Below are 15,000 nucleotides of genomic sequence, written 5' to 3' on the forward strand. Positions count from 1 at the left end.
CCTTAAGAGGCACGTAAATTCCTCCGTCTTTTAATAACATATTCAATTTTCCACTATAATCTACCTTGTGTTGCAACACAATTGTCCCCAAAGATTTGTTAAGTTATACCACGGATTAAAAGGAAAGATCCTAGACTTCACCTTACGAAACAGACAAAGCAAATGCGATAGTAATTGTGTAGTGAGGTTGAACCAGGCTACACCTAGCATCTACCTCACTAACACTCACCTGAGTCACAGCTACTCACCTGAGTCACCAGTTACAATGCATAGAACGTGAACAGATTATCCCATTCACTTACTGAACGGAGAATTGGAACCTATAGAAAGCCAAAGCTAAAACGCGGGCCAGTGGGTAACCCACAGTGGTTAGAGCACTGGCTTGCATGTTCCAGCACTCGCTTGTCATGGGTTCCAACCTTCAGTTCGGTGAGTTGTTTATATTCGCGTCATCGTGATTTTACGAGTCATCTCGGCAAAATATGTGATAGTTTGAGGAGGTTTTGAAGGTGATTCTTGTCTGAAGGCTGTCGTGGCACGATAACATTGATAATTATGGCTAGTGAAACGTGGCTAAGTTTGTCCCTAGAGTTTTACGTAGTATAACCTAAACTATATTGTTATTATTATCATTGTTATCATCATCATCATCATCATCATCATCATCATCATCATCATCATCATCATCATCATCATCATCATCATCATCATCATCATCATCATCATCATCATCATCATCATCATCATCATCATCATCATCATCATCATCATCATCATCATCATCATCATCATCATCATCATCATGAAGAACTAAATTAGTAGGGGTCACACAGGGCTTGAGAAAAATCATGTTTGATTCGAGTAAGGTAGGGTAACTCTAATTTCTTGGATCAGAGCTCGTTCATCGGCATTAAGGCAACCCCCCCTCCCATCCTTCTCCGATGAGAGGCACATTAACAGTATCCAGGTGTATATTACTTTACACGGCCTCTCACTCCCTCTCACATGTACTGCTGTTGCGTAGGCCTGTCTTAGCCTTCTGGAGGTAGACTTGACTTACTAATTTTCAAACGGGTTAGGCCATTGTTGTTATTGAGCCTTTGGGGCGGACGAGGAGCAAAGATGATCTTTGTTTTGCTAGCAGTGTACGCCTCAACTCAGGTCTGGCTGCGGGGTGGGCGTGAGAGGGCTTAATTTACCCCTTAACATTCCCCCCCCCCCTTTTCCAGATTCCATCCTTACCTATCTTTCATCCTCCCCTAACTTGCCAAACCTGTGGTTAAAACTACACTACGCTACCGATAGCGGTTATTTCAGTTATGTTACCTGGCTGGGGTAGACACTGCACTACTACTTCTGGCTAATGGTGATGTTACATTTTGGTCAATAAATATTAGAAGAAAGCTTTTCAGAATTGCTTAGGAACCATCTTCAGGCCAGGACGCATGTCAAGAACCCGCGGCCTCACCTCAGTATCCTGCACAACTATTATTGTTCTTAGTATATGAGAATTATAACTATAATTTTTGAAGGGGTGGAAGGGTAAGCCAGCGGAAGGCCTCAGTCAGATGACCAAAAGCTCCAGCTATGGGTCATCATATGACTAAGGCCCACGCCAGAAAACACTTGTCCTACTTCTTGACAAAACTTTCCTAGCCTAACCTGCAATTCCCCCCCCCCCCCCCTTTTTTTTTTTTCTTTTCTTTTCTTCCGCGTATCCTGGCCTGAAGAAGAATCATTAGCTATTATGAAAAGCTTCTATATCCATTTTTCAATTTTAGAGGCGTTTTGGCATATTTGTTCTCGAAACTAGATTTTTTTGTGTTGTTTTATATTGTCTGTAACATTTATGAAGGGATTCAGGGAAACCTGTTAGCCGAACTTGAATCCTGGAGGTGGGAAGTACAGTGCCTTCACTCTGAAGGAGGGGTAGATATATTGCAATTTTTGAACTGTAGTATCTGCACGCCTCTGGCAATATATATCGGCGTGAAGTAGCGTCCTTTCTTGACTGGTCGAGGAAGATGAGGCGCACCACTTTACTGGTCAGTTCCTTGAAGTGTAGTGCGTAGTCTTTTCTTCCCTACACTGGTCATTATCAGGGTGTATAGCTTTTGTCTTCCTCATGAAGTGTAGTGTATTCTACCAAGTTCTTGTTTAGTTCAAGACTACAGTGCCACGAAGAGTGAATGCTGCTTAGTTGTGGTAACGTAGCTACACTGTTAAATAACTTCAAGTGGTAGGCTGCCAAAGAAATCAGCAACAGGGTGCGTCCAGCCTCACTACTCCTGGGGCGCGAGTGAAAGTGGGTCAAGGAACACCTCCTTGAGGTAGGCCACTACTGCAGGGAGATGGCAGCACTAGTCAGAGGGGAAACATTAAGAATTACAGCTTAGAACGAAATTCAAGGGTTGCAGTGAACTTCCACCTTGTGCTCGTTCATTGTCTCTCTATTTAAGTATACAGTATTTATTCCTATGCACGGCAGGGGGTTATGGTCTTCCATGTGGGGAGATGATTTTTTATGTATTAGTGAGACAGCATGAGAGTTGCGGACAAGCCTTCAGGAAAATAAGTATATAAGAAGAATGAACGACACCAAGCACGTCTGTGTGGTCCATTTTAACTTGCTTCCCTCCTCATGGACTTGAGGAAAACATGACTGATATATAACATAAGAAAGGAACGCTGCAGTAGGACTACTGGCCCATACCAGGCAGGTTTTTCTCAAACCCTCACCCACTAACAAATATTTGCCCAACCCATTTGTTAGTGGTACCTAAGGAATAAGCTTTGATAACCCTATTAAATCATGTTTAAGTCCCACTCAAATCCCACCTGTCTCATGCATATATCTAACTTTTATTTGTAGCTACTCCTCATTAATTTTATACCATGAGCAGACAGAAGTAGATCTGACTCAGTTCCATCTTGATTCTATGTTAAATAAAAGGACATAAATGCAATAATGTGACATTAAATGCAACTAATGTAACATTTTATTGTGGCAACGTTTCGCTCTCCAGGAGCTATATCAAGCCGTTCAACGACTTGATAAAGCTCCTGAAGAGAGAAACGTTGCCACAATAAAATGTCATATTAGTTGCATTTGTATCCTTTTACTTAACATTTTGTCGGTAATTCTACCAATATTAATACAATCTTGATTCTAGTATGTCGTTCACATAAACCAGAAAGAGCACTGGTCCTAAATATCGATCCCATGGTACACCGTTTATTACTCTTCCCCATTCTGACATCTCTCCCCGGACACTCCGCTTCCTTTCCCTTAGGTACTCTTTCATCCACAGGAGTACCTTCTCAGTTATTCCTGCCTGCTTCTCAAGTTTGTCCCATTATCATGTGGGGTACAGTATCACATGCCTTCTTGCAATCTAGGAAAATGCAATCCATCAAACCCCCTCTTTCCTGTCTCACTTCCCTTACCTTGTCATAGAATTCCAAAAGACAGGGAAGACTCTTTCCCTCTCTGAACCCTTGCTGGTCGTTGTTTATGAAACCGCTTCTCTCCAAGTGTGTGTATGCTCATTAGATTACTGTCACAGTTTAATAGCGTTATTGGTTCCTGGCTTCCTCGGTCCTACTCTGCCTGCCGCTCAGAATACATATGGAGTTTGCCTCCATCATTTCCTCATTCAGCTGGTTAAACTTATTCACCACTGAGACTGAAGAAGTATTTCGTAATATCCATGTATGTTTTTCAGCTTCCATCTGTACCCCCTTTATTTACCGCATTTCATACAGTTTGCCCCTGTCCACCCTGCCAAACTCTCCGTCTATCTTGCATTTTGTAATAAAATCTTTCCTGTTTTTTCTCTTCTGGTGTTATGGTTAGCCTTTTTAATCTTTCCTCATAACTTTATCCCCTCAACTTTGAGACTAGTTTTGTAGATATCTCTGGACCTCAAATCTCCGAATATGCTTGACAAAATATGGACTCCATTCTGGTGAGGCGTACTTCTAACAGGCCTTTTATTTCAGTGAGAAAGTTTTCAAGGATTCTTTGTTACCATTCCTGGAGGCAGTTTTAAGATTCGCCAACATGCATGCGTTGCTTACACTGTATGTGGTTTATGTGCTCAAAATGCTTTTTATTTTATGACAATTGTGTTCTTAACCACTAGGCTTCACTTTCTCAGCTTCCCTTTCTCTCTCCCTCCCTCCCGAATATGCATGACCTAACATTTATTTAGGTTTAAATCAGAAGTTATTTGTTTGACCACCTTGTATTTTGTCCAAGTCTTCCTGTAGTAGCTTCCGATCTTATACTCCTCATTAGACAACAATATATAGGATGCAGTACTAGTAGCGATCCTTGTGGGACCCCACTTATTAAAGTTTCTTATCCTAACGTTCGCAGCATCGCATTCTGTCTACTGTAGAACTTTGGCTTGTACGACCGTCTTTTTGCTATTTTATAAGACAATCTCTGGTGGAGTAGTGTGTCAGATATTATTCTACAGCACAATAATAATATGAGGTTAACCCCTCCAGTCTTTTTTAAGTTTGATCTGTTAGGTTGTTCTGTCACTAAATTTCAGCAGATTTGTTGAGCAAGATTTACTTTCCTTAAATCCGTTTTGATTTTCTGTAGCTCAAACAACCCCTTCGAGATTATCCTTTCCAATACTTTGGACAGTATCATGCTAGCGATACTGGCCTGTAATTCAGGCCTGTGTGTGTGTGTGTGTGTGTGTGTGTGTGTGTGTGTGTGTGGTGTGTGTGTGTGTGTGTGTGTGTGTGTGTGTGTGTGTGTGTGTGTGTCAGCTTTGAGAGTATACGACAGGGAATGAGGATAATGGAACATTGTATTTATGATAGATGGTACAGATGGAATTTTTGTGAAGGAAAGGAAACAGTGCGATGGTAATGAGTAATTGTTTATGGAATGAATGGTAGAGATGAAATTACCCATGTAATGTCAAATCAGTTATATTTGAGACAGTGCGTTCGCAAAGGGATTGACTGAAGAAAGGTAAAGAACGATGGTCATGGAGGCTGTGATTGTGGTGGAGGATGGTTATTGTGGTAAAGGAGGGTGGTGGTGGTGGAGAGGTGGGGCAGCACAGCAGCAGCAGCAGGAGTGAGGGGCAGCAGTGTAGGCTGGGGCCTGACGCGGTGTGGTGGTGTTCACACCCACTGCCGCCGACCAGGAACCTGTGCATACTCTGCAACAGACTTCACATATGTTCACTCCAGAACACTTCACCATGACGTTCAAACCTCATACATGTCCAAGGAGAATACGAGGGTGTTTATGCGCATTGTCTTAGCTTAGTGTACTTTGTATTGAAAATGAGGAGCGCACCGTGTTTAGGCTTTGATTACTGCTGCTGGAATGTGAGAGTGAAATGGTGTGGTTGAGCGGTGGGAGAAAGGTAGTAACAGAACTGTGCTCGCTAAGGTAGGACCACCAGTGTAATACTGCTATATTGATTGTACTCAGGTGTTCACCTATTAATGAACTGCATCGTGGATGGGAAATACCAGTAGCAGCGTCGGGGCTTTGGTGTGTGAGGCGGTACAGCTCCAGGGCCGCCCCACGAGGCTATAAGTCATGAAGTGACTCCTTCACCATACTGCTGAGGACAACACTGGTGCTACACACACCATCTTGACTTTTTATTTTTCGTCTAATTCAAAAGTTCTTAAAATATTTCATTTTAAACAGACCTAAAGTTCGTGTTGAGTGTGGAACTTTACCTCTTTGTATATACAGTTCTCTTGTAAATACAGTACTCATGTATGTACATTGTTCTTGTATATACAGTGTACTTGTATATACAGTGTTCTTGTATATACAGTGTTCTTGTATATACAGTGTTCTTGTATATACAGTGTACTTGTATATACAGTGTACTTGTATATACAGTGTACTTGTATATACAGTGTACTTGTATATACAGTGTTCTTGTATATACAGTGTTCTTGTATATACAGTGTACTTGTATATACAGTGTACTTGTATATACAGTGTACTTGTATATACAGTGTTCTTGTATATACAAGTACACTGTATATAGTGTACTTGTATATACAGTGTTCTTGTATATACAGTGTACTTGTATATACAGTGTACTTGTATATACAGTGTACTTGTATATACAGTGTTCTTGTATATACAGTGTTCTTGTATATACAGTGTACTTGTATATACAGTGTACTTGTATATACAGTGTTCTTGTATATACAGTGTTCTTGTATATACAGTGTACTTGTATATACAGTGTACTTGTATATACAGTGTTCTTGTATATACGGTGTTCTTGTATATACAGTGTTCTTGTATATACAGTGTACTTGTATATACAGTGTTCTTGTATATACAGTGTACTTGTATATACAGTGTTCTCGTATATACAGTGTTCTTGTATATACAGTACTCGAGTATATATAGTACTCTACTACTACGACTCTGCTACTTTCGCGACTACTGTTACCACTACTACCACTGCGACTGCTACAACCACCAACTCTGATATTACTACTACCACTTCTATTGTTACTACGACTCTACTACTACCACTATTACTACTAGACCACCATTGCTAGTACTATTACTTCAACTACTACCAGTACCACTTCTACTGTTACTACTACTATTAGTGCGACTACTACTACCACCACCACCATCATTGCTACTACAGCTACTACCCCTACTACTATTATTACTACTACTACTAATACTACAGTTACTACCCCTACTACTATTATTACTACTAATAATACTACATCTACTACCCCTACTACTATTACTACTACTTCTACCACCACTACTATTAATACTTCTACTACTAATAATAATAATAATAATAATGTGTCGTACAGTAGTTACACTCCTAGAGAGACATTACCCGTGGGAATTCACTCCAGGTTGAACACCAGCTAGCACTAACACTACCTCCGGGTGTTCACTAGCACGACCTTCCGGTGCTCACTAGCACGACCTTCCGGTGCTCACTAGCACGATATCGCGGTATTCACTAGCATGACCTCCCCGTGTTCAGCACGGGGAGGTCATGCTACATAGCACCGGGACTACCGGAAGCTACGTATCACCAGTACCACCGGAAGCTACGTATCACCGGTACCACCGAAAGCTACGTAGCACCAGGACCACCGGAAGCTACGTAGCACTGGGACTACCGGAAGCTACGTAGCACTGAGACTACCGGAAGCTACGTAGCACCGGTACCACCGGAAGCTACGTAGCACCGGTACCACCGGAAGTTACGTAGCACCGATACCACCGGAAGCTACGTAGCACCGGTGCCACCGGAAGCTACGTAGCACCAGGACCACCGGAAGTTACGTAGCACCGGGACTACCGGATGCTATGTAGCACCAGGACCACCGGAAGCTACATAGCATCGGAACCACCGGAACTACCGGAAGCTACGTAGCACCAGGACCACCGGAAGCTATGTAGCACCGGGACCACCGGAAGCCACGTAGCACCGGTCCTGCCGGAAGCTACGTAGCACCAGAACCACCGGAAGCAAGAAATCACTACGACCACAGAAGCGACAAATTGCTGGTATCACCGGAAGCGGCAAATCACGAACAGTACACGAAGAACATTGTAAGCAGCGCACTGGTGATCGCCAAAGAAGTCATATGCCGCCCCGGAAACAACGATTTATAAAACCTGGCTGGGTTATTATATGGTGGAATCCATCTGAATATCGTAAAATTGGTTGAACACCTTCAAAAGAATTGAAAATATGGTGGAAATGGCAGGAGCGAGCGATGAAGCATTAATGGTAGTAGTGATGGATGAGAGATTGCCTTGAGTATTGTCACTGAGCCAAAGTGCCTGAGGTATTGTCACTGAACCAGAGGCAGGTTGCTAGGTTTGTATAACCGTGCCTTACGGAGGTGGAGGATGACGGCATCTCCCATACCCCCTACCCAACACCCCCATACCTACACCCCCATCCCCACACTACCAACCCCACACACCCTCTTCCCCACCACCACCAACCCCACACCTCCGCCACGCGATTTTCAGGAGTGGCCCGCCCGGGGATGAAGTTCTGGAACCTTCGTCTGTGTCACAGTAGGCGCTTTCCTCACTTCCTTTTGTTTGACTCAGCTGGTGTTAGTCTAGGACGCGTCGCGCCATGAAAAAAATGTTTTGTGTTAAACATTTATTATTATCTGTTTGAGTTTGTAGGGGTTGAGCTCCAGCGCCTGAACGTAGCTCGTATTCTAGTAACTGACGCTTATTTTTGGCTATTGTAGTTTGAATCCGTAGTTAATGTCTTGTGTGTGTCCGCCACTTCCTCATCCAATTTATTCCATTTTCTTACCGTGAGACTAAGGAAGTATTGACTAACATGCAGGTAGCTCTCTTGAATACTCATCTGTATCTTTCTCGCATGTTAAACACTTCCCAGTCCATTCTGTATATCGTTTTGATCTTATACGTCGTTATCAAGTTAACTTAGATCCTTTTGTCTCAAAGTTCAAACCCATCTTTTCCGAAATTAATCTAGTTGCGAATCTCGGAACTTTGTTGTTCTTATGAATATTTTAAATGAGGTTTTGGCACCACTGGAGACAATTCTTAGGTTTCTTAGCATATTATATACTCTCAGAGTTAAACTGTTAATGAGTAACTGTGATATGTTTATCGTGATGTTCACCCCGTGTTCCTGTTCACACTGTACGCTCTGAGGTCTTCTCTTTCCCTCCCAGATTGATCTGTAAGATATTGTTGGAGCTGATCTCCAGCAAGCCACCTGTTTGACCAGCCTTCCACTCTAAGTTTTCCTGTAACCTAGCCCTGCCTCCTGTATCCTCCTAGTCTGTATTCCTAACTTTACCTTTATTGTCATCTCCACCTTTATTTATCCTTAGATCCTGCATCAGTTCCTACCCTGCAGCGCTGTATGACCCTGGTAGGTTTAGCGCTTCCTTTTCATTATAACAATAATTATCACTAGCTCCGCATTTTCTGCAAATAAGGATATAACTCAGTGTCTTCTCACATGTTATTTACTTTTAGGAGGAATAATATTGGCCTTAAAACTGATACATGGTGGACCCCACTCGTTACCTTTACCCATCCTGGTTATTCATCCAATACCATTCCATGATCCACATGAGTACTTTTTATCTCTTTGCATCTGCATTTTTTTTTATAGTTGCTTAGTCTGTGGTGGTACGCTGTGTGACAGACTTCTTTTGGTCCAAGGATGTGCGCTCCAGCCAGCCCTGTTGTGTTAATTTCATTTCCGCGATTCCCTTGTAGAATTCCTGTTGGTGTGCGAGGTAGCTTTTCTGTCCCTGGATTTGTGCTTTTTTTTTGTAATGCTCATCTTGTTTACCGTTTTCCAGCACTAAATACATGTCAGTGATACTTGCGTGTTATTCAGCGTCTATTGCCTGGTTCGTCGTTTATATGTTGGACCTCTTTTACGACTGTTTGGCATGTGCCCCAGTTGCACTAGCGTGTAGCTGTTTGCCATGTGCTAGAGTGCTTGTGGGTGCGTGCGACTGTGCTTGGGTGCGTGCGACTGTGCTTGGGTGAGTTCGACTGTGCTTGGGTGCGTGCGGCTGTGCTTGGGTGCGTGCGGCTGTGCTTGGGTGCGTGCGACTGTGCTTGGGTGAGTTCGACTGTGCTTGGGTGCGTGCGGCTGTGCTTGGGTGCGTGTGGCTGTGCTTGGGTGTGTGTGGCTGTGTTGTTGAGTTAACAGACTAACTTTTGTTCGGCTGATCTTTAAACTCGTTCAAGTTTAAATAATATTGTTGGGTATAATGGTGAGTAGGGACCGTGTCTAGAACACGATAGATTTGCACCAGTCTCGCTTGAATATTATCGGGTAATTTGCATATTTAATACACTCGAGGGGGGCGCACACACATGCTAGCCTTCTCGTTGTATCTTCATTACTTTATCATTCAAGGCTTTTATACTTTTATTATACGTTGGCACTGATCAGGATATTAAAGTGTCTTGATCGGTGCGTAAGTGTCTTTACCTACAACTTGTCGGCTCACCATACCACTTCCACCCTTTATACTGTTTTTTCTGGCCAAGCTGTTGCATAGAGAGACTAGAAACTGCATCGCCAAGAACCTTTAAATGAATATGTAAGCTGTGTATGTGTGTGTGTGATTAATTAAATACTTTTAAATTATCTGGGTTTGTAGGAAGGTGGGTTAAGTTGTAGTTCTTGTTGCTGATTGACTAAAATTAAAAATACACTCGCCTTCTGTCTATTTTTTAACTATTTTTTTAGCACTTCTGTTTCCACAGTGTTATTGTGATGACACATACTCATGAGAAATTTCTGCTTTTGTATAACCTTGTTCTCCTCTCCATCTTAGCTTCATGCGTGAATACGTCTGTATTTGTTTGTAATTAGTTAAAATAGCGAGAGCTATGCAGAGGTGTCCAGTCTTCAGTGTTTATACTTACAGAAACATATTCCGCAGTTCCTCATTAATCTTGTATTTCCCACGTGTTGTTAAATTATGGGTTGTTGCATTTACAGTTAGAAGAGGTACTATATGTGGTATCTGCTCGTTTATAATATTCCGTATCTCCATTTTTTTTCTTTACACTAACCCATGTAAGTTGTTTTTATCTTAAGAAATGTCTGTTCATTTTCATGTTTTGAAGTAGTTTAATAGTGAGCATCTAGGGAGGTACTACTGTCCAGCTTGCTCTCTGTTCTTGGTCTGCCGAGATTGTTAGGATGGCTTTTGTCAACTTTGGGAAACTGTACCGTCAGGTAAAGGCGGACCTTGAAAGGAGATTCAACGACTTAAAGAAGGATGCAAGGGTAATTCCTGGAACAAGGAGGAAACCAGCAGCGACAGTGGTGGGATCCGCCACAACGATTGGAAGCTGGTGAAAAGGAATGAGCTGAAGCTGAAGATATGGAAGGTACAGGAGGCTATTGTGGAGATCAAAGACTCCATCTCTGTGCTGCCTGATAAGTGTGGGTCTGCCATTGAGAACGTTGTAGCAACGAGCACTAGTGAGGGGAGAGTGTGTGGATAAACCATCAAAAACATCACGGTAAAATCCACCGGTAAAGGTAAGAACATTGTCCTTGTTGGGGACAGTCGCATTAAATTTATGGACCTGGCTTTTTGTTTAAGGCATAGGAGCAAGAGGCAGGGGAGGTTGTATTTCAGATGGACTTACCAAGCATAGGCCAGTAGGCCTGCTGCAATGTTCCTTCATTATGTTCATATGAATGTGAAATTAAAGGCTGATGAATGTTTGCACTCTGGTAGGACTTTTTTTTTCTGTCTCATGAACATGTAAGATGACATGTAAATCTGCAAACTTCGACTTAGAATTTAGTATAATCTTATATTTACTATTTCGTGTGTTTCTTAATTCTCTTAGTCTTGTAATATTTGTAAACAACTCGGAAAGTTTGGTTTGAAACTGCCACGGGGACGATGGTTCCCTGAACTATTAACAAATACATCCACTGTTTAATGTTCAGTTAAACTGTTTAATTAGTAGGTCTATATCTGTTAAAGAACAAAAAAAGGCACAATACCATGACTGGAACAATACACAAATAACCCGCACATAGGAGAGAGAAGCTTACCACGACTTCTCGGTCCAACTTAGACCATTTACAGAGTCACACTAACACCAAAAATGAGGGCGCCAGTATATATAGGCGAGGGTACAGGGACGGGACCAAGAGAGGAAGAAAAAGAAATAATAGTAGTGGAAGTAGTAGTAGTAGAAAGTATGGAGAGTAGTTTAGTAGCACAAGAGAAGGAAAGGTGAGTGCAAGCTGGAAGTAGCAGTAGTAGTGATGGTAATGGAGTGGTAGAAAAACGCTTCAGTTAGCAGTGTTTAAACCGTCATTTTAGTTTCTAACTCCTATGGTAGATCATGTCTAGTTATATCTAACAGTTTTCTTTTTATTATTGATATCCTTGAGTCTTTCTAGCCATTATTACTTATGCTTGACCTCAGTGAATGTTAGTTTTAGTAGCCTGTTTTTATCATTCTTATATTTTCCTATACTTCTATAACATCTGTGCATTTTGAAATCATACTGTTTTGTGTATTTTCCTAAACCCCCCTCCCAAGGTGGGTGTGACACTATTTCAGTGAAAAACAGAAATATTGTAACCTTAGCACTGAACTTGGGTGCGCCCTCACTGACCACACACCACCTCGTTTATCTCATCAAATTAAAGAAATCGTAAATGATAATTCTTATGAAAGGGCTACTAATGTGTCAGGACCAGGGTAGCCAGCGAAGGAAATTACTGTGAAGAACTAAGCGATAAAACAAGGAAGGACGTATATGCATGATGGCAGAGAGTATGCAAGAAAGTGGTGTGTTGATACCGAGGTGTAGGTGAAAGGCACATGCATTTCGCCACAAGTGACGAAACATTTCTTCAGTAAATGTCTTCATTGGTGCATACGTGTCTTTGGCCATATGCAAGGAACTAAACAGAAATTTCTGTAAGATGTTCATAGGGGAAAGGAGATTAAGCCAGTGATCGTAAAACTTGACAGATCCTGCTATATTTGAAAACATCTACGCAACAGGGGAAAATTGAGAAGATATTTAATTAGCAGAACACAATCAAGGCCATAAGACCTGACAACATAACCATTTAAGTAAATCACGGAACAGTTGGGGAGAGAACCAATGGCAGGCAAGTTCTAAAACTCGCTGGCTAGTAAGGGAAAGAGAGCACGATAAATGTAAACGCAGAGTGGAGATCATAAATCAGACAGGAGAACTAGCGTATAGCTGGAAGATTGCCAGTGTAGGTCCTATATTTAAGAAGGGGAATAGACAGAAAGTGCTGAACCACACACTGGTATCGCCGATAATTCTGAGGGAAGTTAGGAGAAGAATGTTAGGGAGGCGGAGGGTACTGGAGAACCTGCAGAGAAACTCCAACTGTAAAAATCACCGCTGATTCAGGGATGGGAGCTCCTGCCTGATCAACTTGATGGGATTCAATGACAGAGTTATTGAGATAAAGCACGAGAGAGAGAGGGGGGGGGATTGCAGCACAGCATTAAGAGGTGTCCCCACCAGACTGATCCACTGGCTAGAATAGCACGCAAATGGGAGGGGTTAGGACAGTTCTGGAGTGGATTAGGAGTACTTGAAAGTAAATAGTATCATTACGGGAGAAAGTTGCTTAAAAGTTTTTCTGAAGACGCATGTTAAGACAAAGAAACATAGAACAAGTCTCTGTGACAACTCTGTCCTGACAGGGAAACTTTGAAACATGTGTCCATGTCATTCATGGGAGGAAGTGTTGGCATGGGTTCGTATAGTTCTACATGTGTCCATGTCATTCATGGGAGGAAGTGTTGGCATGGGTGCGTATAGTTCGTTCTACATGTGTCCGTGTCATTCGTGGGAGGAGGTTCTGGCGTGGGTGCATATAGTTCTACATGTGTCCATGTCATTCGTGGGAGGAGGTTCTGGCATGGGTGAGTATAGTTCTACATGTGTCCATCTCATTCGTGGGAGGAAGTTCTGGCAGGTACTCAGTAAACGGAGTGAGGCTCGATCCCTTGGTAAGCTAGTCCAGTACGTTATCAACTGTACCATGCTAGTTTTAGGACTGGCTTGCCATGGTTTCCAACCCCACTCCGTTCAATGAGTTGCTTACAATCTTGTCATTACGATTTCGTGAATCTTTGGAAACTTTCAGGACTTCGTATGCAATATGTCAGGCCCAGCTTACCAAAGTACGTTCAGAAGCTTGTAAAGATCCAAAGATTTGCAACCAGACTAGTCCAGGAGTTTAGGAACCTGCACTGTGAGAAACAAAGACTACATAACGACTCTGGAAAAGAGCTAGGGAAGACTTGTAAGCCATGCGTATCGTGACAGGCGACTAAAATGCCGAGAGCAAGGGGCTATTAACCCCTTCAAAGCGTTTTTTTCTTTTTTTTGGGTCACCCTGCACTGGTGGGAGACGGCCTCTCTCTCTCTCTCTCTCTCTCTCTCTCTCTCTCTCTCTCTCTCTCTCTATATATATATATATATATATATATATATATATATATATATATATATATATATATATATATATATATATATATATATATATATATATATATATATATATATATATATATATATATATATATATATATATATATATATATATATATATATATATATATATATATATATATATATATATATTATATATATATATATATATATATATATAATATATATATATATATATATATATATATATATATATATATATATATATATATATATCTATATATATATATATATATATATATATATATAATATATATAACATATATATATATATATATAAGAACATAAGAACATAAGAACGAAGGAACACTGCAGAAGGCCTACTGGCCCATGCGAGGCAGGTCCAAGTCCCTACCGGCTTAAGCCAATGCACCCAACCTAGTCAGGTCAGGTCACATTGACTTAAGGGAGGAACACGGCAACCGACCTGTTAGCACAAGCTATCAGGTCCAACTCACACCCACCCACATCTACTCATGTATTTATCCAACCTATTTTTAAAGCTACACAACGTTCTGGCCTCTATAACGGTACTTGGGAGTTTGTTCCACTCATCCACAACTCTATTACCAAACCAGTACTTTCCTATATCCCTCCTGAATCTGAATTTTTCCAACTTAAAACCATTGCTGCGAGTCCTGTCTAGGCTAGATATTTTCAGCACACTATTTACATCCCCTTTATTTATTCCTGTCTTCCACTTATAAACCTCAATCATATCCCCCCTAATTCTACGTCTTTCTAGAGAGTGCAGTTTCAGGGCCCTTAGTCTATCCTCATAGGGAAGGTTTCTGATACATGGGATCATCTTTGTCATCCTCCTTTGTACATTTTCCAGAGAATTTATATCCATTCTGTAATACGGTGACCAAAACTGTGCAGCATAATCTAAATGAGGCCTAACCAAGGATGTATAGAGTTGAAGAACAACCTG

At 41.5% G+C, this 15,000-nt stretch overlaps 1 protein-coding gene across 2 annotated transcripts in view; it reads left to right on the plus strand.

The window, feature by feature from the left end:
* LOC138853518 (E3 ubiquitin-protein ligase ZNRF1-like) overlaps positions 1-15,000 on the plus strand; it is a 177,214-nt gene that overhangs the window by 110,676 nt on the left and 51,538 nt on the right. Inside the window, exon 1 of one of the 2 annotated variants that reach the window (XM_070090635.1) lies at positions 5,131-5,272. The exons of the other annotated variant lie outside the window; for it this stretch is intronic. The gene's annotated coding sequence lies outside the window, so the exon portion shown is untranslated. Of the gene's footprint in view, positions 1-5,130; positions 5,273-15,000 lie in introns of those variants that run through there. 2 annotated transcript variants of the gene reach the window in all.

The sequence above is a fragment of the Cherax quadricarinatus genome, chromosome 32, assembly GCF_038502225.1.
Source record: "Cherax quadricarinatus isolate ZL_2023a chromosome 32, ASM3850222v1, whole genome shotgun sequence".
Lineage (NCBI taxonomy): Eukaryota > Metazoa > Arthropoda > Malacostraca > Decapoda > Parastacidae > Cherax > Cherax quadricarinatus.